Raw genomic sequence first — 24,377 nt, forward strand, 5'->3', positions numbered from 1 at the left:
ACATTGTACAGCACTTCCTAAGCATACACAAAGGATCATGGTTCCATGGGTGAAACAAACAACTCTATCAAGGTTATGGACACCTGTCGGCAGCAGAGCTCTATTAATGGTATTGAAGTAACATTCCTTATGCACCAACAGTAATCATTAACACCCTTTTTTTGTCTTACACCTTTGTAATATGTCACATAAGATTATGTATATCATTTTTCTGAATCATTAAGCACATGAAAATCTATTACAGCCAATCATGATGGAAAAAGTTGATAATGACCGCATCGGACTTTTTGTGCACGTCAGCTGTCCTATCCTCCCAGCCTCGCATCATATCATAGCATTCTCTTATTTGTTAAGTGATCCTACTATACACCTCGATTTCAGCAATCTGATCCTTTTGTAAAACATGGCATTTTGGCATACTTTGTTCCTTTATGACTCTATACTATGGCAAGTCGGCACACCGCTCCCTCATTTGACGGCCGAGGGCGGCCTATCACATTGCAGGGGGGAGGCAGGTGACCTCATAATTTACTGGTATACGTGTCAGACTATTATTCGGAAAACTGTTTACTTGGAAATAGAAAGGCTCAATGGTATATTGTTTTTCAATCTGCATGGCTTGTTGTTCCTAAGCCATTTCCATATTATGCTCTGTAGAAATTAGAAAGTAACCCAGGATTTGAATGAGTCCTGTTGTTTCGTTATTTCCTATGTATTTCTAACAGTTTGAATAGCCTTTTGTTCCATTGCCGTCTCTATTTTTTTACAGTGAGCTAAAGCATGGGAGGAAGATCAATTCAGAGAAAACCACAGGTATTCACTATTAGGGTCCCACCCTAACCCTCTTATTTTTGTAGTAAGATCAAGTCATAGTTATAGTTAAGTAAAGAGTCAATAAAGCCCATATTAATAATTGTAAGTGGTTAACCCTCAATTAATGACGGGACCACAGTTAGTTGTAAATGGGACATGGTATTAGATAGATGGTATTAATAAGAACCGTGGTATTGATCCATGGCATTGCATGTATGAGTCATATATAAAGGATAGAGACTCCTTGCGAGGAGCATCATGTCTTATTTTGTAATCGAGCTCTGCTCTATTGGAGGTTGCCCCCTTGAAGAGGCAAGTGAACATTGCTTTCTGAATAATAAAATACTTGCTCTTGTTTCTCACTATTCTATGTTATGGGTATATTTCTTCGCATATTTTCTATTCTGGTAATCGTCTTGTAGGTTAAGAGCATAACAAGTGGTATCAGAGCAATTTACAGGGCAGGTGGGATCTCCATTTCTTAGCAAAAAAAAAATTGGCTAGAGACATGTTCCAGCATCTTTAAACCACGGGATCTATCGTTGAGCGCATAAACCTATGGATTTGGGGAGGCATGCATGTAGGAAATACAAGAGGTGGTCACGCTTGTTGGACTCCCTTGTAACCCGTGTGGGTACCCCTTCAAGTAGTAGCACATTAGACAGAACCGCGCACGGACTGTCTTCCAAGTACCCTCTGGGTATATCGGAAGCCCGCTAGCTCCTTTGAAACCTCGCCATAGATAAACCGTCGGCCGTCTTGCTGCTACAGTACACCGAGAACAGCACTCGGAGAGATTACTCGCCCATACGATAAGGTAGTCGGGTTGTATGACTAAGGGTACGGTTGATCCTCCTTAGTTAGAGCCTTGAAACATTGGGCCGAGTACTACTGTCAGACCCTTATGTATATTACAATCTGTAGCACCTGACACTCCTCGAGACCATAGTTCCCTTTTCTATCTTGGGATCATGCATAATCTCTGCCAGATCAAATCTCGCAAGGGGGTTTGCAGTAGCAGCAAACATCAGTCCCACAGTTCCGAGTTAGCAGACCAGCCTTTCCTGTCTATTAGATCCATCAGATCCGCAGCAGCAATCTGTCCGCCAATCAAAGCTATCCGATCAGCCATTCAGATCTCTCAGATCCATGAGATCTGAGTAGTTGTGTGGGGTTCCCCCGAGGCGCTTATTAGTGATCTAGCCCATAAGAATCAGGACGACGAGCTGAGCAAGGTGATGCCTTCAGTTGTTAGTGAAAAAAATTCAGGCGGTCCCAAATTTCAAGTACATCGGATTGGTGCATGGTAGCAACTAGAGCTCAAGCTATGGCCAATGAGAAGATCGACAAACTTGAACAATCCTTGCAAGCCATCCAAGCTCAGCTTGACAAACTAACTGACGCACTCTCTAAGGGAAAGGAGGAAGCCTGCGAGGAGGTGTATATTGGCAATGGACACAGTGAGGGTGAGTCTAGCCACTCTCTTCACCTCTGGGGCACCCACCAACAATCCCGTCCGCGACCTCCCAAGCTGGATATGCATAAATTTGATGGTTCTCACCCGGCCGCATGGATAGCACAAATGGAGTAGTATTTCAATCTGAATAACATCTTAGATAATGAGACTCAGCTTATGGTGGGGAGCATGTACTTGGACAATGAAAGATGGAAATGGTGGGAATGGCATCAATGTTGCAATGGAAGTTTTTTGACTTGGGCCACCTTCAAAAAAGCTCTTACAGAGCGCTTTGACTAGGAATATGCTTTTTTGGGTCGTCTCACTAAGCTCCGATAGACTGGCACAGTGGATGAATATGTTATAGTCTTTGAAGCCTTAGCTTTCCGCACTATGGATCTCCTAGATGCATTCTATACTGAATGTTTTATCAGCGGTCTTAAAGAGGCCATACAAGCCCACGTCCGACTACACCACCCTCGCACATGGTCGGAGGCTTGCAAGGTAGCTCGTAACGTGGAACGTGCGTTAGCAGCCCAGTCCATTCGCCCAAATTTCACCGCCAAGGGTCGCCCCCCACAGGCTCACAGCATGCCTCAAACACTTAAGGTTCAAAAGGTGTCACCTGTAGAAATGGCCAAAAGAAGAAAGCAAGGATTATGTTACTACTATGATGAAAAATACTCCCCAGGTCATAAATGCAAGGAGCCAAAATATTTTCAAATTGATGCCACTGATTACAGCTCATCGGAGGAAGCCCCACCACTTGAGGAACCGGAGGAGGTAGAAGAGGACAACCAGAAGGACAATGTCCCTGATGAACCAGTTATTTCGCTGCATGCTTTTGCAGGGATTTCTTCACCTCAAATTCTCAAAATCAGAGGTTTTATTAAACATTGCCCAGTAGTAGTCTTGATTGATAGTGGAAGTACACATAATTTCATCCATCAAAATGTCACAGAAGCAGTGCATTGTTTTGTACGAGCAGTTTCTAACTTCCAAGTCCAAATTGCGGATGGGGGAACAATGAAATGTGAAGGCCGCTGTGAAAATGTCAAACTTCAAATGGGGGATTATCAATTGAAGACCCACATGTTTTCCATACACATGGGAGGGTGAGAAATTGTCCATGGTGCTAAATGGCTTCACACTTTTGGGCCAATCACAATGGATTTCCAGGAGTTATATATGAGATTTAAGCAGAACAACTCCACACATACCCTCCATGGACTCCAAACAGGAGATCCCTCTATCATCAGCTCACATAGGATGGAAAAATTGCTAAAAAAGGGCCATCATGGAGTTATAGCTCAATTTAATGCCATCCAGGCCATCGAACCCAATTCTCTACCGATTCATCCTGAGATGCAACAGATTTTAAATAACCATCTACCAGTCTTTGACAAGACTCATGAGCTTCCACCCTCGAGAGGGGACCATGATCATAGCATCACCTTGGTTCCAAGAGTCCAACCACCAAATGTGCACCCATACAGATATCCGTTCACCCAAAAGAATGAAATAGAAAAAATAATCAAGGAACTTTTGGAAGCAGGTGTCATTCGTCCTAGCATTAGTCCTTATTCATCACCGGTGGTCATGGTGCTCAAGAAAGATGGGGAATGGCGGATGTGTCCAGACTTCAGGGCCCTCAATAAGTTGACAGTCAAAGATAAATTTCCCATCCCGGTTGTTGATGATTTGCTGGATGAACTCAATGGGGCTCAATTCTTCACTAAGCTGGATCTTCGCTCAAGCTACCACCAAATTCGCATGAAGTAAGTCGACATTCCAAACACTGCTTTCAGAACTCATGAAGGCCATTATGAGTTCCTGGTCATGCCATTCGGTCTTTGTAATGCCCCATCTACTTTTCAGAGCCTTATGAACCACCTTCTCAAACCATATCTCAGGAAATTTGTCCTTGTCTTCTTCGATGACATCCTCATCTATAGTTGCACTTGGGCCACACATCTTCAGCATGTAGATCTGCTCTTGCAACTGCTCCGCAAGCATAAATTATTTGTTAAGATGTCTAAATGTTCTTTTGACATGGAAGAAGTTGAGTATTTGGGCCACATTGTGGGGCGTGAAGGTGTGAAGGTGGACCAAAAAGATCCAGGCAATGCAGGATTGCCCTCAACCTAAGACCTTGAAGAGCTTGAGAGGATTTTTGGGTCTCACAGGCTATTATCGCAAATTTGTCCGCAATTATGGTTGCATTGCGAAGCCCCTCACTCAACTCCTCAAGAAAAATTCATTCTTCTGGAATGATGATGCACAACAGGCATTTACAGCTCTCAAAAATGCCATGTGTTCCACTCCAGTCTTAGCACTACCTGATTTCACCAAATCTTTTGTCATTGAATGTGATGCTTCGGGTACGGGTATTGGGGCAGTCTTAATGCAGGAAGGTCAACCCTTGGCCTTCACAAGCCAACAACTAAGTGGGAAGAATCTGGGACAATCTACCTATGAGAAGGAAATGATGGCCATCTTACATGCAGTAGATACCTAGCGACCTTACTTACTAGGGCAACATTTCCAAATCTGCACAGACCATCACAGTCTTAAATATTTTTTGGAGCAACGCCTATCCTCCCCACAACAAAATAAATGGCTTGCCAAAATGCTGGGATATGATTATGAGATCGTTTACAAGAAAGGGTGTGAAAATAGTGTAGCAGATGCATTATCTCGCCAATTTGAGGAGGAAAGTACCCTGCTCGCAATTTCCCTTCCCATTCCAAAATGGATTGAAGAGGCTCACAGGGAATGGTTTTCACATCCCTGGCGCTCCCAACTCATTACTCAATTGCAGGCAGATCCAAATTCCACCAAGGGCTAATCGTGGCAGGATGAGATTCTTCGCTACAAGGACAAAATTGCACCCATCCCTCCTCAAAAGCCGCATTTTGGCAGAATTGCACTCATCCCCCATTGCAAGAATTCAGGCTTTCAGAAGACATATGCTCGCACTAGAAGATCATTTTTTTGGACAAGCATGAAAAAGGATATCCTTACTTTTGTAACGGAATGCAATGTCTGTCAACGCCACAAAGGGGAGAATGTCAAAGCACCAGGCACATTACAACCGTTGCCCATCCCGGCATCTATATGGACAAAGGTTTCTATGGATTTCATTATAGTTCTTCCAAAGTCAGGAAACAAGTCAGTCATCATGGTGGTTGTGGACTGACTTTCTAAGTATGCTCATTTCTGCGCCCTACCCCACCCATTTACACCGAATTTGGTCGCTCAATCCTTCATGGATCAGATCTTCAAATTGCATGGCATGCCCACTTCTATTGTGTCTGATCGTGACCCGATCTTCACCAGTAATTTTTGGCAGGAACTCTTCAGGCTACAAGGCACCCAACTAAAACTTAGTACTTCCTATCATCCACAAACGGATGGTCAAACTGAAGCCGTCAACAAATGTCTGGAAACCTACCTTAGGTGTTTCACTTCAGAAAAGCAACATCTATGGGTACAGTGGTTGCCTCTAGCTGAATGGTGGTATAACACCAACTATCATGCCACCACCAAAGTGACTCCCTATGAAGCAGTTTATGGTCAAATCTCTCCTTCCCCTACTTCTTATATCAAGGGGTGCTCAAAGGTACAAGCAGTGGATCAACTCCTACAAAACCGCATGACCATGCTCGCCCATCTTAGAGAGAATCTTCATCAAGCTCAAAACTGCATGAAGCAACAGGTAGATCAGCATCGCTCAGAGCGCCAATTTCAAGAAGGGAATCAGGTATTTTTGAGGCTGCAACCATATAAGCAAACTTCACTCAAAGACAAGGGTTGTCATAAACTATCTCCAAAATTCTACGGACCATATCAAGTACTTCAGCGCATTGGAGAAGTGGCCTACAAGCTAGATTTTCCACCCACTACAAAAATCCATCCAGTTTTCCATGTCTCATGCCTCAAGAAAGTGATTGGGAATAATTGCAGAATTCAAACCAGTCTACCTGAATTGGATGAAGAAGGGTCAATCTAGCTCCAACCTGAACAGGTCCTAGACACACGAGAATGGAACCTGCGTGGCCGCATGATCAGGGAAGTCCTCGTCAAGTGGAAAGACACCTCTCCGGAAGATGCAACCTGGGAACCAACCACTATTCTTCATCAGTTTCCGTAGCTTCAGCCTTGAGGACAAGGCTATTCTTAAGGGGGAGGGCATGTTAGGGTCCCACCCTAACCCCCTTATTTATGTAGTAGAATCGAGTCATAGTTATAGTTAAGTAAAGAGTTAATAAAGCCCATATTAATAATTGTAAGTGGTTAACCCGCAATTAATGACAAGACCACAGTTAGTTACAAATGGGCCATGGTATTAGATAGATGGTATTAATAAGAACCATGGTATTGATCCATGGTATTGCATGTATGAGTCATGTATAAAGGATAGAGACTCCCTACGAGGAGCATCATGTCTTATTTTGTAATCGAGCTCTACTCTATTGGAGGTTGCCCCCTCGAAGAGGCAAGTGAACATTGCTTTCTGAATAATAAAATACTTGCTCTTGTTTCTCACTATTCTATGTTCTGGGTATATTTCTTCGCATATTTGGTATTCTGGTAATCGTCTTGTAGGTTAAGAGCATAACATTGACAGTTTCTGATGCTGCACGGGAAATCCTGGAAAGGGCAGGATGGCTAGTTTATCTTAATCATTTACAGGAATCCAACGAGATCGTAGCAATAGAATTCTTACAAAACCTGCAAGAATATCACTCCACAGTGAGGGGGAGACACATAGCAGTCACCGATGACATAATTGCAGAGGTCTCGGGACTGCCAGCCACTGGACCTGTGTGGACTCTAAAGAAGGAGAGACTGCAAAAGATCATGAAGATCTTCCAAGATGAAGGCCAGAACCTGACAGTCAGAGGAAAGGGAGTCCTACCAGTAGCATTGGGTGAGCCGTGGGCAGAATTGGCGAAGATCATCCAGAGCTACATCACCTATGAAGGCAAGAAAGATGTGGTAAGACCACGACACCTTAAAATCTTAGCTGTATTAAAACAGAAATGCTCTGTGAACTTACCTGCATTTTTAAATTCATTACTTCATGATGTCGCCCGAAGTATGAGGAAATCACAACATGTAGAATCGGTAGTAAGTCACCATGGGCTGATACGGCTAATAGTTAGCCACAGTCTTGCTCAGCAACAGAGCAGCTGGGAAGAGCTAATTGCCATGATAGAAGGGGGACTGACTATGCCGGCCCCAAAACGTAAGCATGCTACCAGTACACCAGATAGACCATTGAAACGGAGGAAATCAGTCAGATTGGCACGGATTAGAGGGAGGCTGGAAAATTCCCAAGGGGATACTAGCCAACCAGTGGAGATAGATGATTCAGGGGATGAGCAACCCCCACAATTGGAAGGAGAAGAGAATGAGAAAGGATTGGAAGGAAATGAGGAAGGAGAAACAGAGGAAGAGACCGAGCAGCCTAGGCAAGAGGAGGTAGAAATAGATCAACACGAATATAGCCCATTGCAAAATCCATTACAAGAGGATGAATTGACCAAAATTCTAGCCAATATGGGTGAATATGCCTAACCTCTCAACCCGCTAGAACTCCATATTGAAGAAGAACCAAAAGAGCATTCTGCTCAGGACAAAAATGCACCCGAAGAATTATGCGATAAGGAAGTAGAAGAAGAGAATCATCCTGTTCATGATGAAAGTATGATAGGAGAGAAAAGTGATACAGAGGAGGAACAATATGTTCCCAACTAGACTACACCAGAATAATTCCAAGAAGAAGAAGGGGTGGAAAAAGAAGTCACCTAGGAAATAACAGAGCTAGCTAGGTTTTTTACTCCTGAGCAACCTGAAAAAAATAGCGAAGGAGCACCCCAAGAAGAAGACCAAGGAATTTGCCAAGGTGACAGCCCAGGCCCGACTAAACAGACAACTGTTCTTTCTAAGAAAACAAAAGAAATTAGAAGACTACGAAAAGAACAAAAAAGATTGTTGAATGTGATAGCACGACTTCGACAACAAATCAGGGTTTTGAAAATGAGAAAGAGAGCAAAAAGGACTTTGGGGGTAAGACATGCAACCACTCCGGTGAGACCCCCCATGAAAAAGGTTCAGAGGACCCACGTCCAGCCTACTGTTCAAAACCCCGTTGAAGAACAGTCTGTTGTTCAAAACACTGTTGAAGAACAGTTTGACATTTAAAACCCTGTTGAAGTGCAGATTGTCGTTCAAAAGCAAAAGGAATAGCATTCAACTGTTGCCCATGTTGAAGTGTAAACAGATGATATATCGGCCTGTGACAAAGAAGTTCAGATAGAGGCACAGTCCTCTGAAGGAATGCAGACCATAAAGACACGGCGACGCAATAAGAAGATTCAAGTAAATCTTCCACTTGCCACTACTATGTGGGATAGTGATCCGAGGACAGTAACCCTACGAGAGGGTTTGATGCAAGCTCAGCAAGCAGTAGAAAAACTCACAGAACAAACGGTTTCTCGAGAAAAGTATGAAGAATTACAACAACAGCTAAGGAATGTCAATCTAGCGAAAAGCCAGGCTTTTGAAGGATGGCGAAAGGAAGAAGAGAAAATCGCAAAGGTAACTCATAGGTTAGATGTAGTTATCAAGCATATGAATACCTTATGCTCTTTGTACACTAACGTCCTAGCATGTAGAGCCCATACTAATAATTATGCCTTATTTTTAATGGAACGATATCTGCAATTGAAAATTAAGGTTGTCAAAGTAGGAGCCCATATACAAATTAATACTATTGATGATTTTATAAATTGTTGTAAGCACTATGGAGTAAAGGTTCAAAGACTACTATGTGAATTTTATCTGCATAACCTCGTGTTAGATCAAGAGACAGAGCAGAACCCCAGCCCTTTCGTTGGGTATATCCAACTGTAGGCATTTGTTTCATTTGGAGTTAATCAAATCAAATGGATTAAAGCCTATAATGCCTTCCAAAGACAAGAAAACGGATTAGACTTATGGGTAAGAGTTGAGCCTAGAGATCCATTACGGTTATGGAATAAACACAGGAGTCTCATGAGGACTCTGAGCGTGATTGAAGCATTAGGACCCATTCATACAGCAATCAATCGGCAAGGGATAGAATACTTCTTTACCATCAAGGACCTTGCCATTGCAGCTGCTAAATTTCGATATCAGACCTCTAATCCGAATATCCAACTCAGGGAACCATTTAATTATGAAAACTTTAAGTTAGATGCTGATCGCTTGAGCCTCTATGGTGAACTTATCTTGAGGGCAGGGCCATCTTGGTTAGGATATAGGTTCAGGAGTCCGATTATTTGGCACCCTGCACCTGGGTATCAAGCCCTGTATGAGATGCTTGAGGGCCAGACATGCCATCTTTTTGAACACCTAGTTAGGCATCATGGTTGTAGATCACCACATGAGATCTCGTCTCCAGCTTACTCTCTCTCTGCCTTACATGTCAACTACAATGTTTTCATGAGGGCATGAAAAAGAGTAAGCAGGGAGGTGTGTGGAGTACTGAAGAAGGTATGTTTTATTGATTATTTTGTCACCTTTTCTTTAAAAACTCATAATCCCTTTGCATCATGAACTAGGTAAATAAGAATAAATTATGACAAAATCGATGAGATTTGTATGCAATGCAGAATAACTAATAATCACCATTTTCTTATGTAGAAAAAGGGAAAAATGAAAGATTGTCGTCCCAAGGAAAAAGACATGGCAGAGTTAACTATTGTCCCTGTGGTAGGAAACCATATGCAAACAAGGCGATCCAAACTGAAGTGTATCAGCCAAGGAAAGGAAAAGGAGATATCGAATCGGCGCAAGAGAACAAAGGGATAACTGGAACTAACAGTTTGGCGAATCCCTCAGGATCCTTTGATCCTAAGGGATTTCAATATTAACTATTTTTGCAGCATTGATATCTCCGCTCGGCTGTTATAAAAAGGGGCAGCATGACTAGCCCAGGGGATCGGTTGTTGCTACTCTTATGTAATTTCTCGTGGTATTTAAAACTTTGATCATCAACTCTCGTTGAGAAGTGATCCACTGTAACTTTGTCTGGATGCTTTAATATAAATCCGGTTGTTGTTCCATCTTTGATCCTGGAATAATCTCAAGCGGTATATCCCTGGAGGCTAAGGGCCCGGCCCTGGTGGAACACTTGCTCTTGTACCATTATCTTTAATTCATGCGTGGTTTTCATTATCAGCTTTGATCAATAATTTGGTGTGTTTTGTTATTTTATATCACAGCTCTGTTATATTTGCAATATCGTTCTCTATAACAGGAATGTCGTATTGTTCATTCTGACTTTATAATGCATTGTTGTTCCTTTAAATCATTGATGTAACATTATTGTTCTTTATAGAATTCTATTGTTGTTCGATTACAGAGTAGCCAGGCTGTAACATTCTTAAGTTGGTATTACTGTATTCATCTATGGTTTATACTTAATTACGATTGTTGTTCAATTGACATTGTTGTTCCATTATGAACTGCGATCGTTATCCTTTATAACTGAGATTAATATTTGTGGTATCGGAGTCAGATTACTGTTCCTCTCAATATCAAGGTGTGATGTGTGTGTACATTCAGAATTGGCTCTAAGCCCTGTTCTATATTTCATTGCTAATTGGTTGCCATTCTATTTCCATTTGTTGTCCGATTTATTCTTAGAGTAAGGATTGCTCTCTGATTTTTGTAGGATGTGATTGCTGCCTTTATTTCCTTAGAGTAAGGTTTCGCTATTTATCAAATCGAGTTGTTGTTCCATTTCCTAGTTTTTGTTTCAATTATAGTTGTTGTTCCTTTTCCTGTTATTTGCATTGCAATTGCGTTGAACGATCTGAAACTGTAGTGAGCATTGACATTCGTTGTCTAGTTCCCAGGTTGATGATCTGTTCCTTGATTGTCTTCAGTTACATCAGTTTACAGAGGGATGAGTTATTGTTACTGTACCCTTGACTGATAATTTACTTAGTCTTCTGAATGCATGATTTAAGTCTTAAAGTGCTTTGTTGTAAGTAGATCTTATTTTAAGCATCTGTTTACTCTTGTATTTTCTTGAGCACTATACTATTAGCATTACTCTCACAAATGACTGCCTCAAACTAAGTACACTCTTTGAGATAACAAATCGTTCCTAGATTGATAAGTTAATGTGAGGTAAATAGAGGTGAAAAAGACCCTTTTTACAATTCGGCATTGTGTTTTAAGGAAGTTGGTCTCCTAAGTGTTGAATTAATGTAATTACTTAGGTTTTGAGTGATTTTAATGAAAATAGGAATTAATTAAGTATTGTGAGGATATTTGTAAATGTTCACGAATGTAGGGCAACATGAGTGATGATGAGTAATTAGCATGGATTGAGATATTGTAATCTTAGAAAGTAGTTCATGATTTATGGAGGATCCTTAGGACTAGTTGAAAGTTAAGATCCTTAAGGGATAAAGAAGATATTTTGGGAACTAACTGAGGACTTAGAGGATTCTTAGGGTTTAGTTGAGAAGATTGAGGATCTGAACCAAAATTGGGAAATAGAATCCTTTTGTATAAATGTAAACCTCGAAGGCTTAAAAGAGAGAGTTGGAGAGTTAGTGAGAGAGATAGAAAATAGATAGGAGGTTTGGATTGTAAGCCTAGAGGCATTGAAATGAGAAAGGGCCATTGATAAAGACCATGTAAAGGTAGATCAGGCCAAAGCTAGATTGTAAAAAAAAAGAGTTTTATTTTTATCTATACATTTGTTAATGAATGAGGAAATTGAATTCATTGTGACTGTGTGTGTCATTCCTTTTATGTGCTGAGTGATCCGTAATTGGAAATTTATGGTTTCTGTGTGATAAACCATGATGAATGAATTCAAGCTAAATTTCTGAAAGTCTTTCTGAGTGACAAAAGACTTATCATCTGGGTAGAATCCGTGTGATTCTAGTCGGATTTAATAGATGTATGTACAAGTCAAGTAATTACGAAATCTGAAGGAAGGGAAATAATACAGAGTGTATTATGTATTCCAATTCGAAGTGGTGTTAAAGAATAGAGGTATAAGTTGCAGGCGGAGTAATCAAAGAAGTCTCGGCACGTTGTTCCTAAGTGGAGAAATGAGTTGGCAGAATTGAACTTGATAACAAGACGTTCTGGAATGGTGAGCTGGCGATGAAATCGAGTTATCAGTAAGTGCGGGGATAGGAGCGGATGAATGTTTTGATCATGGTTAAAGCGTCGTATTAAACCCTGGCCGTCGATCATGTTTTCAACCACTGACGTCATAGTCAACTGCGGGGGTTAACCATTATTTAACCAGTGTGTTAGTTGAAGGGCCGCAGACTATTGGATCATTGTTGTGCTGACCATTGGATTAATATCACATCACATCATTCATGAGTGAATGAACCCTGGGCGGAAGAAATTGTGACATGTGATGTAAGATGATCGGGCAATTAAATGGCGTGCAAGTAGTCCATGCGATATCACTGTTGGGTGTTGGATCAAGTGTGTCTTGATCAAACAGTGGAGAATTAATCTGATAAGATTTGTGTGGAAAGTCAACGTGAGGTCAACGTGGGAGTAATTGTTGTTCAATCGGGCACTGTTCAATTTTTGTTCAATCGGGTGTTGTTCAATTGTTGTTCAATTGCAAGGGTTGTTCAATTGTTGTTCAATCGGTGTTGTTCAATTGTTGTTCAATCGGTGCTATTCAATTATTGTTCAATCGGGCGTTGTTCAGTTATTGTTCAATCTTGTGTCATCTTGCATCATTTTTAGGTGAGCCTCAAGAATGTTCCAAAGCCGTGGAAAAAGTGGAAAGGTAAAGTTAAAAGCGATTTATGTATATTTCTATAATAAATCGGATTAAGGGAAATTAACCATGGTATGATTAGTATTAAGACCAGAGTAAGAAGGTACGGTTAATATGCTTGAGTTTAAGAATTAATCAGAGTTTATGAGGATTGAGTAAAGTTTCCACTGGAATGATTAATTAAGGTTTAGACCATTGATTAGTTTTTGAAACATTTCCGCATGAGAATTTATTAAGGGGTCTTAAACCTTAACTAGTGAAGGTTTGACTAGGCAAGATAAATGAAATTCCTGGGAATAAACGAGATTATGCATTTTATATGCATATTGTGTGTATTGTCAGCTTAGGCTGGCATCACTAATTAACGTTGAACCTGGGTCAGTCCCCCTCAAGCCACCACCCTTCTCATACAGTCCAAGTTAATGTTGATCAAAGAAGAAGTAGAGACATGATGTTGAGGAAGAGAGGAGAAAAAAATTCAACGTTGGTCCACACACTAAAGGAACAACTGAGGTAGAGAAGAAAAGGAAGGAATATGAAGAATTTAGGAAAATGGAACAATAGGAAGATCATAAGATAAAATAAGAGCAAAATATAAAAAGTGAGAGGACATGCAGAAGAAGAAAGAAGAACTGAAGCAAAGAAAAGAGGAGGAATCCCAAAAGAAGCAATAAGAATAACATCTTAGATATAAAGGGAAGAAGAGTAGTAGAAGAGGCTACAGAATGAAGAATAAAATATGAGGAAACTGGAAGAGGAGTTTGCGATAAATCTAGAAGAATATTTAGAGGCCCAGGACATAGATGATGAAGAAGAGGAGGAAAACTAGACAGTGCAAATTGAGGCAGTCATAGCTCCTCTAAATATTCAACCTTTGAATCTTATGACTGGTTCACATCTTTTGTTCAGTGAGTTGGGGATTGTACCTCCACATGATGATAAAATTATGGACATATCTAACTTCATATTTGATGAGTTGAAGAATAATATCATTCAAGAAAGGAGGTATTTCCCAAATTAACTAGACCAACCTGTTTCCATCTACACAAAAAAGGTCATTATGTCAAACACCAAGACCAATCCTAGAGAAGTCACTTTAGCAAACATAGCCTTTGCATTAGCCGTGCGGAAGAATACATATTTCCTTATGCAGAAGAATGAACAATTGGAGAAGGAATTGGCTACTGCAAAGTAGAAAATTGATCACCTCCTAGATGAAAAACTAAGTTATCTTCCACTAGTTCTATAAAATAAGAGTCACATTTGGCTATACATGAATATATCAAGTCATTGGAGGACACAATGAAGTAATTGTACAAAAATATTATGGCTTTTCACAAGCCAATGGCATTGTTATATGAAGTGCAGAAAGGATCACAGGAGAACTACAGGATCTTAAAGTTGGCTTATGCAACTATTGATGTGATCTAGGAGTGGGGTGCCAAGTATTCGGATGAACTTGCAGTGTTTTTTATAAAATGAAGGTATGAATTTCAGATGGATAAAGTAGATTTAAGAATGTTTATGCAGATCTATGACCAGATTAACGCTCATATAACCAACAATATGATAGCATATATGTGGTTCAATAACATATTGGAAAACTTAGTGAAGGTACGCAAAATAACTTCTATATGTGCACTGGGGGAGGTAAAACACATAATATTATCAGGTAGGAGACTATTCGAAATGACTTGGAAGGAACTAAATACTTTGTTTTTCAATATGCAGCTGAACCAGTGAAGTTACATATGAAGCTAGTTATGTTGTGGACCAATGTACAATCAACCTCCAAAACTATATATCTAGATGCTTTCGAGGGAAATATCAAGTATAATTCAGATCTACCACAAAAGGTTGGAGATATAGTAGCATAATATAAAGCTTGGTACCAATATGTCACAATTGTCGAAATACAATTTCCCTAATGTGAATGAAGATGTGTCTATTTTTTTTTTTGTATTTTGCCACATTTTTTTCAAAATGTAATTTTATATTCGAAAAAAATAATAAAATTAAAAATGTGTGTGGAATTTCTAAGGTAAAATGTCAAATGTGAAGATTCAATAGGAATTCCAAACATCATAATGGAGCTCAAGAGTCATATGGGAGCTCAAGAGTCATGAGAAAGTTCAAGAGTCACATGGTAGATGAAGGGTCACCTCATTTGTTATAAATAACTCCTCATGTCTCAAGTAAAGGAATTTTAGCCTTGGCTTCTTTAGCTAAGCATAGTAGAGAGAGAGATCATTCTTTTAAGGAGCAAGGTGTGGCTTCATGTTCCACTATTGAAACAAGTGAGACATCTTTGTAATTGTGTATCTTGGAAGTTCCACTTAATTATTTTAAGCTCTTAGAACCAGGCGTACTTTCATACATGTATAAGAATTGTCGTAAGACTTTTCTTTCATGTTTGTGGTTTATGTTTATGCTTATATGTACAAAAGAAAATGAACTATTTTGTTTGCTTTAGTAAACATCTTGATTGAGCATGTGCCTTATTCTCTTTTCATATTTGTTTTTAGTTTGAGAACTACTTTTCAGGTTAATTAACAATTATTTCTATGCATGTGTGTCTTTATTAGAGTGGTACTATTATTATTCTTGTATGGAATCACTTCCTTTTACTTTGTCCATGAAGGTACTTTGTACACATTACAATTGCATGTTTCACAAAGCTAACATTACTTTCTTCTCTCAAAAGTTATGTGTGTGCTCTCTTATGTTTTCAATTGTAGCTAAGGAAAATATTTAAGTTAAAATGGTAGTTGGGCCATCATTCCAAATGGGACTCCTACCCCAAACAGTATAGAGTATAATTGGGACTTTATACTAGGGAGATCCCGTTGTGTTGGAAAACAATTTTGCATCATCAACAGAAAGGGTATACCAAAAGGTGTGGCCTCCATAGGTTCTGCATCAAAATTTTAATGATGCAATGAAAATTTGACATATGAAGAGATGCAAAGGTTGTATAGTGGAATGTGTAGGTTACATATCAATCTGAATGTGGTATAAAAAGAAAATTTATATGCCATCCCATGCCAAGCATCATAAAACAATGTGGCACATTAAAATGTATGCGAAGACACTATAACAAGCAGTAATAAAGGGCCACCATAACGCGCAAGCGATAAGAACAAATGATACGATGCAAAAAAAAATCAATGCATACGATATAACAATAGTGCAGTAGATATACAATGTTGGAAACATGCAAGTGAGAAGCTGTAATGAATAAATTTCCTGGCATTACAAATAATAAGTGACAATGATATGAACTTATATAGGAATGCAAAAAAACACAGATACAAACATAAAAATCGAGATGTAGCAGAAATAAAACTTCATTTCATTAAAATCAAAGAACTGAAATATGCTTACATACAAATGGAAATAAACTAGCTCGGACGATGATAGCTTATCTCTGAGAAGAGATGTGGTGGCTACATGCCTCTGAACTGCGTTACAATGAAGCTCAAGGGCCTTTTTATTATTGAACAACAAGGGAAAACCCAAAACAACCAAAACCCTAACCCCAAGAGATGGAACGCCAAGAGTTTGTGGGCCCCATTAGGGTTAGTTGGGCAGCCAATTTCACGGGGTCGTAACTTGCTCATAGGATCTATGTTTGACACGTATGATATCTCGTTGGAAATATCTCTCTGATTAATACAAGATTTTCTGTGGGACCTTTCCAATGGTTATTGGCTTGTTGTGGACCTCAATAAAATGCCGTTTAGGGGGTCAAAATAGCTCCGAAAGTTCAAGACCTGTAAAACTACTAAAAATAGTATATTATGCTATAATCAAGGAAATAGATGAAACTGACTGGAGGTATAGGTGGAATAGTTGGGTGGCCACCAATATCCACCTGGATTAGGAAAATTGATTACAACTTTTGTTGAGGGAGAATATGCTACAAATTGAATATATATTAAAAGGTCTACAATGCATTAGGAGGATACAACACATGCATTGAGGAAAGGACAATGAGATATAAAGTGTGTTGAAATTGCATTTCAGTGCAATGAATAATTGTGTACATGTGTTGAAGACAATTTAAAATATGCATTGTACCAATTCAAATGGAGTGTTGAAGATAGTTTAAATAATGCATTGAATAAAAATTCAAAAGGATCATTTGAAAATCCTCAATAAGAGTGTTAAACCACTTAAAGGTAGCATTGAGAGACTATTTACACTTATGTGATGACACTATGTCAAACCCTGCATTGATATCATATTAAAATATGAAACAGTGATATGTCAAAACAAACGATAATATCATTGCAACATCCGCATGCAACTAATGATATTCTAAATACAAAGGGGGGTATAAACATTGTGTTATCGGAATTTATTGATGCACAATGGAAGTCAAATACAACAGAAGACTATAAATGGGGTGATAAGGCTATTGAAAAAATATGCGATAAGGATGGATGTGAAGCTAATGCATAGGTGATGCGATGACATACATATTGGACATGAGATTGGAGTATATTAAGCAGAGCGTTGATATATATAATATACACTTGATATATGGCATCATTGAAAATTGTTTAAAGGGTAGCATTGAGAAATTATTCAAGTTGAGTTGAGGAATATATTTAAGCTACATAATAAGCTACGCTATAAAGAATATACCAACAATTTTAATATCAACATTCCAGGGCTATAAACTCTTACTTTTGAACAATGATCATATAGATCAATTCTTATTTGTGATAATTGTTTCTTGTTCTATTAAAGTATGTTCATCTAGTATTCTAATTAATGTTTGTGTATTGGCAGGGTTGGATTTGTGAGGCAGTTTTTATCATTCATATTTTAACACTTCATGAATACATGATCTTGTTCAATGACAACTATAGAATGATCCAACAATCACCAAGGCGACTCTATTGTGTCATGAATACATTAACAAAGCTCTTAAAGACCAATGTATTTTCTACATCACACTATGTCAAAGCTTATTACACCTCATCTTATTATTTTGTACATATTTTCATTTGTCGTTAATGATAAACATTGAAACCTTAGAAAAGGCAAAAACATAATATAAAATGTTAGGAGGAATCCTAAAAAGTCCTAGAGAATTTGAAGAGTCATGGGGCATTGTAAGGTTATGAAGAAGATGAAAATTCATTCCCACCTCTATAAATGCACCCTTAAGCCTCATTAAAATGGACTTTTGGAACTTAAGCTAGGCTAGCAATTAGAGAGTGGTTTTGTGCTTGGGGAGTTGAAATCATTCACTCTTGATACCTTATAAGAGGTATTGTGAGGCTAGTGTTATGTTTCAGAGATGATATGAACTGCTCTCATCCCACTATTTGGTTTTGATGAGCTCGTGGTACATGTACTTGAATGTGCAGCAATGTTAATGAGAAGCTTTCCAATTCATGCATTGATTCCCATGCATTCCTTTGTCAGTTACATTAGCTAACTAGTATTCCAAAAATGTATGGATGTGTGGTTATATATTAGTTACATGTTAAGGAACTAATTCGTTGCCATGCATCTTGTATATTTTCTTTGAATCTATTCCCTTCATTCCATGTAAATGTTATTAATTGATTGTGAACTAATTCATAGTTGGTTCCTAACACTTTCTCATTATGTATGTCTTAGTTAGTATCATCTATTTGATTCTTCCTTAAGGCGTGTTAATACTCATCATATTGTTGGTGTGTTCTTATACCATGTTCCACACACTATCACTGGAGGGCTAATCTCATCCTCGTTCTTTTGGCATATTACACTTAGTATCACACTTATCTCTCTACATTTGATATTTAAGAGTAAAACACACACATGGTGGCATTCATGCCTATAAACTAGATGGGGCCCCTATCCCAAACAATGTGAGGCATGATTGGGACTTCACATTGGGGAGACCCCCTACTATTGGCAGAACATCCAATAGTTTTTCTTTCATGCAAGATATAATAAACTTAACCTACGTTTCATCTATGGTGTTCTTCTAAAAACATCACTAATGACTCAATTTGACTAAGTATAATATATAAATCCCTCATTGTACCCTTAGATAAATGATACGTCAATGAGAATTTGGGATAACATAACACAATTGAATCCATAGCCAAGTCGTTTCTCACATTTTTCCAACTCCCTATTTGCCATGACACCACATTAGAATTAATTTCTGAATTCCAACAAACATCCTCCACTCACATTGTAGACTACATCCATGAGTGGAGCATATGCCACAGTATCTATAAAATTGGGGCTCTCAATGAACTCCTTCTAGAGTTCTTTCCAAAATCCCTTTTTCCTATCATAGAAAAATATTTTTCCACCACTATGTTTCAAAATGAGGAATAATTCAGAAAAAAGCTAAACGACGTAAGCTTGTTTATGCACTATCAAGTTACATTTACAAGGTAATCTTAGATGCCCCATGGCCGCAATATTTCAGCAAAGAAAAACTGAGGGAATTAAATGACTCTAATATGTTAATTAGGACCATTTCCCAATTCCAAGCAGGGAAAAGAATTCCCTATCAAGGAAATTAATATGAAACTCCACCATTCCCTCAAGTAAGTGGAACATCATTAGCACCACTAGCACCCATGATAGGTGTTGGGATGGGGTCTCCTGGGTTAGTTTTGTGGTTAAGATAACCCAAGTTTCATTACAGCTTTTGTAAATAATGTAAAGTCTCTGCATTTTTGGATGCGGAGTGCGTATATGACTAGGAGTCAAAAGGGTTTAGCCCCTTGTTTTACGTAAATTTTGAGTCAGTTTTGAGATTCACCCATGATTCGCAGACCATGGCATTCCATGAAAAAGACTATAAATAGGTTTTTCTTAGAGAGCATAAGGCATTGATAGCAAGGAGAGGCATGTAAGAAAGAAGAAGAAAGGCTCTGTAGCTGAGTGCACAAAGGCCTAGGTAGAGTCTGCAGCTGAGTGCGCAAGGCAGTTTTGAGTCTATAACCTTGAATTGAAGATCAATAAAGACAATTTCTGAAGAATTCCTGAATATTTCTTTTTATCTCTGTTAATGTTATATGATGCTGATGAATTATTTGTTTATGAAATATTGACTGAATGTTACGCGATTCTCTTGAATAAATATTAATAATGTACGCAATGCATGTTTAAATACTTTCACAGAGACTCTGGTGATTTCTCTTATGTTTACTAATGACTTAAGTAAATCTTCACGAACACTAATTTAGAATTGAAGATCAATAAAGACAATTTCCGAAGAATTTCTGAATATTTCTTTTTATCTCTATTAATGTTATATGATGCTGATGAATTATTTGTTTATGAAATATTGATTGAATGTTACGCGATTCTCTTGAATAAATATTAATAACGTATGCAATGCATGTTTAAGTACTTTCACAGAGACTCTGGTGATTTCTCTTATGTTTACTAATGACTTAAGTAATCTGCATGAACACTAATTTAGAATTGCTCTCTGATGCGTGTAAGTAGGCGAATAGACCGTTAGAGGTCCACAAGGACTGGTTATAGACCTTTGTGAAGGTCTGAAGGCTATTTTAACAGAGTTGCAGAAACGTACCCTAAGAGTTTATCGATCTGTGCGAAGGCATATCTGAGGCGCTGGATGACATCACACTAGTCTTTGGATGCAGAAACTTGGTTCTCGCATCCCCCCATACTGCTTTGGGTGAGACTGTATCCTGCACTATGCAGGTTGTTGTTGAAAGGGCCAGTAGTGTAAGGTTTTGTGTGTTAGCATAACTAACTCTAAACTTGGGTCAGGACCCCCTCAACCAACGAATGGTTCAGTTGTCGGGACTGGGATCTGCTTGAAAGAGATGTGTGATATCGCATCATTGGAATCCGAGCAAGAAATAAATTGGAAAGTGGTTGGATCAGAAGATTCACGAGTTCACAACACAAGAAAACAGGAATCCACGCCTGTCGAAGGAAGAGTGGTTGAACAGGTATCTATATACAGAGATACACGAGATCTTCTTCTGCACTTTTCCCATTGAATTGTATGAGTGGTTAGCTAGATTTACAGAGAGTCAAGGAAGGTGGAACGTCGATAGTCCTATAGTGTGGACTCCATAATTACTGTGACGGCCAGAAACCTCTTAAAACAAGGTCGCTTGGGCTCTCGATCATTGGCTCGATTGAATTCTAGGAGGATTTGTTACAGAATTTGCAATCGATACCTCAGTTAGCTATAACAAAGAAGAGCGGTGATTTTTGAAAGGACCATGAGGTAAGTATTTAAGATCATTGAATACTTGGATTGAAATGTTTTTATTTGAAAAACAGGTGATGTCATTACCTTGATGTTTGGAGCTACGCGAAGTGGACGATTCTTTAGAAATCGCGAAGGATCAAGACCGAAATATAGTCCATTGATTGGACCTCCTCCAAGTGACGACGAAGGGGCAGGACAGACTCTGCTGTGAAGCATTGTTCAGTTAATCACTCAAGGGATTACTCGGGAAAATAATCCTTCCACTCCACCCCCACCTCCATTGTATACACCTTGGCCCACACCTCCACCTCCACCACCACCATTCAACATGGCAAACACGATGAAGATGCTGATTTTCAAGGGCATTGGAAGTGAAGATGCAGAGAAGTTCTGGTTTGTTGTGAATGTTGTGTGGACAACGCAAAATATTACTGATGATAATATAAATAAGGCATAGTTGGTTATCGCTTTGCAAGATCACGCGCTAACTTGGTATATTAAGTATTGTTCTGATAATCCTCTTGCGACGCTAGCAGAGACTAAGGCAGATTTAAACAAGGAGTTTAGAAATCCTAAGTCTGACTCACAGTCAGTAATTTGATTCAAACAAATCATGATGAGGGTCGATATTACACCTTGGTAATTAGATCAAAGGTTGAAGTTTCATATTCAAGAAGCTAACATGCAGCTCACAGATAGTCAGCATTGTGAATGGTTTATAGCTTCGCTTCTGCCCCACCTGAGAATTGCTCTATCACAACAGAATATAGGAATGCAGGAAGAAGCCTTGCAAATCATGATGAGGTTTCATGCATCACCTATTTAGGATGAGACCTTGGGGGTACAGTAAATCCACTCTCAATTATAGAGCCTACACTTAGAATTGCAGAGTTTGAAGAAAGACAAGGAGTTTAAACTAGAAGCGCATGAAAAAGTCTGGTGTTTGAAGTGAAAGGGCCATGGGCATGATAAGGATCACTGCCCTGTGTATGGGAATTATATTACAAGAAGGGGGCTAGTTCCCCTAAAGCCAAAAGCCCCAACAGGACCGAGTGTGGGGGCCATGCTATGGTGTGCTATTTGTCAAGTTAAGGGACAACATGCGACTGATAATTTCCATTTACTTCAAAAGTTCGTCCAGACACCCCAGAATTTATTCTATAACTTTTGAAAATCTATGGGCCATGATGAGTGCCACTGTCGAAGCTATGAGTTGTGATGAGCCTCGATATTGCAACAAGAATGTTGCAAATCCTATGGTTACCGACTTTAATTGTCAACCTTGGGTTCGTACAAACTTAAGAGGTATCAGAACTATATGTGCAGTATCCAATGTGTCCTTCCTTTTCTGTCATGATGTAATGGAGTTCATGTACTGAAACCAAATCCTAAACTTATTGCAGAAAACAAAATTCTCAAAATGGAAAAATTAACCTATTGCAAGAAATAAAGTACAAGGAAAGAAACATATTATAATTGCATAAAGATCATGAACTAAATGTAAAATAAACCTAACTTAACCCTATTTATCACATGTAATGATTTAAACTAACTGAGCATGGAGTCTGATCTAGGGATTATTAACTGCTATGTGAATGTGTGAGTATAAAAGAACTCTTTTTTTAATCTTTTTGTTTTATAAATGCAAATGCTAATCCTCGCTTGTTCTTTAGCAAGGGAGACAGGTATGGAGGAAGAGGTTTAAAATGGTCTTGATGGAAAGGAGGTCAAGTAGATGCCCAATCCCAACTTGAATAATTATTTTTCTCAATTCAGGCTCAAAATGGGCCACTACAGGATTTCCTAAAGGATGTAGTAGTTCTCCTACATGATCCCCGGTTTTACAACAAGATGTTATAGATTTACTATACGAAATTATAATTCATCGAATGGCAAACAAAATCAAATAAAAATTGGATGGGACAAAAAAATTTATTGACTAGGATGTCTTAGGTCTCCATTCCAAGTGGAATCACTCAAAAATACCTCTGTTAACGCATGCTAAAAAATAGCAGAAATTACTAGTCTAAAAATCAGAAATTTGAGAACTAGTGAGATAGTAAATCCATTAAATGCCTAACCTAATCAAGTGAAAATGAAATGGGGTAAATTTTTTTATGAAACAAAATGTTTCTTTGATCTAATACAAATGTGATCAACTTGATTTAATCTTGTTAACATGCTTTTAAAAATAGCAGAAATTTACTGCTAGTTTCCATAAAGGAGTTCTAGAAATCTAGATTTAGGAATAAGAAGACTAATCCAAGTAGCTCAATGATTACTATGACCTTCCAAATATTTTCCAAGAATGAAATGATGCTTTTGATCCTGCAAAATAACTTACATCAACTATTTAACCCAATCCTACAACAAGAAATCATTAATACTAAATGTAGGAGTATAAAGAAACAGAAACAAGAGACGCATGTGAATAAGAAGTGAAAAGAAGGAAAGAAAATGATACAAAAGGGCTTTGAGGCTTCTGGGATGGCCAAGCCCAAGGAAAATCAGAGACCTATGGAGGAGAACAAAATTTAGAAGCTGAACATGACACCAATCTTCATTATTTTCATCAATACAATTACATCCCTGCAAGAAAATACAATGGAACTGCAGAAATAAGAGTTCTCTCCAAAAGAAGACTAATCAAAATCCATCCCTAGAGGAAAATTAGACTTGGTACTTATAAAAAATGATTAGGAATCATTCCCCGTGAATGGAGGAAGCTTTCCCCACCAAAATCCCTTGTTTAGTGGATCTGGTTCCCAATACTAGGAATCTGCATTAAATGGCAGGGAACACATTCCTAGATTTTCTCAATCATTGGAGTTCCACAATTTGTGCCATAGTTCCATAATATCTTTTTGATTTATTATTTAGTAGTGATCCTCCTGTAGTATGGAGAAAGTCTCTAAATTATCTCCTCCTCCAAATCTTCATAATCTGCCCAATATTCTCATAATATTCCACAAAAATAAATAATATTAGGCACAAATATGAAATTATTCATAAACCTTCGTAATGAGTATATTAAAGTTAAAAATACATTATGTAATACAAAAAGA

This window comes from Pinus tabuliformis, chromosome 5_2 (assembly GCF_031772625.1).
Source record: "Pinus tabuliformis cultivar Carrire ecotype Pingquan chromosome 5_2, CPIR1, whole genome shotgun sequence".
Taxonomy (NCBI): domain Eukaryota; kingdom Viridiplantae; phylum Streptophyta; class Pinopsida; order Pinales; family Pinaceae; genus Pinus; species Pinus tabuliformis.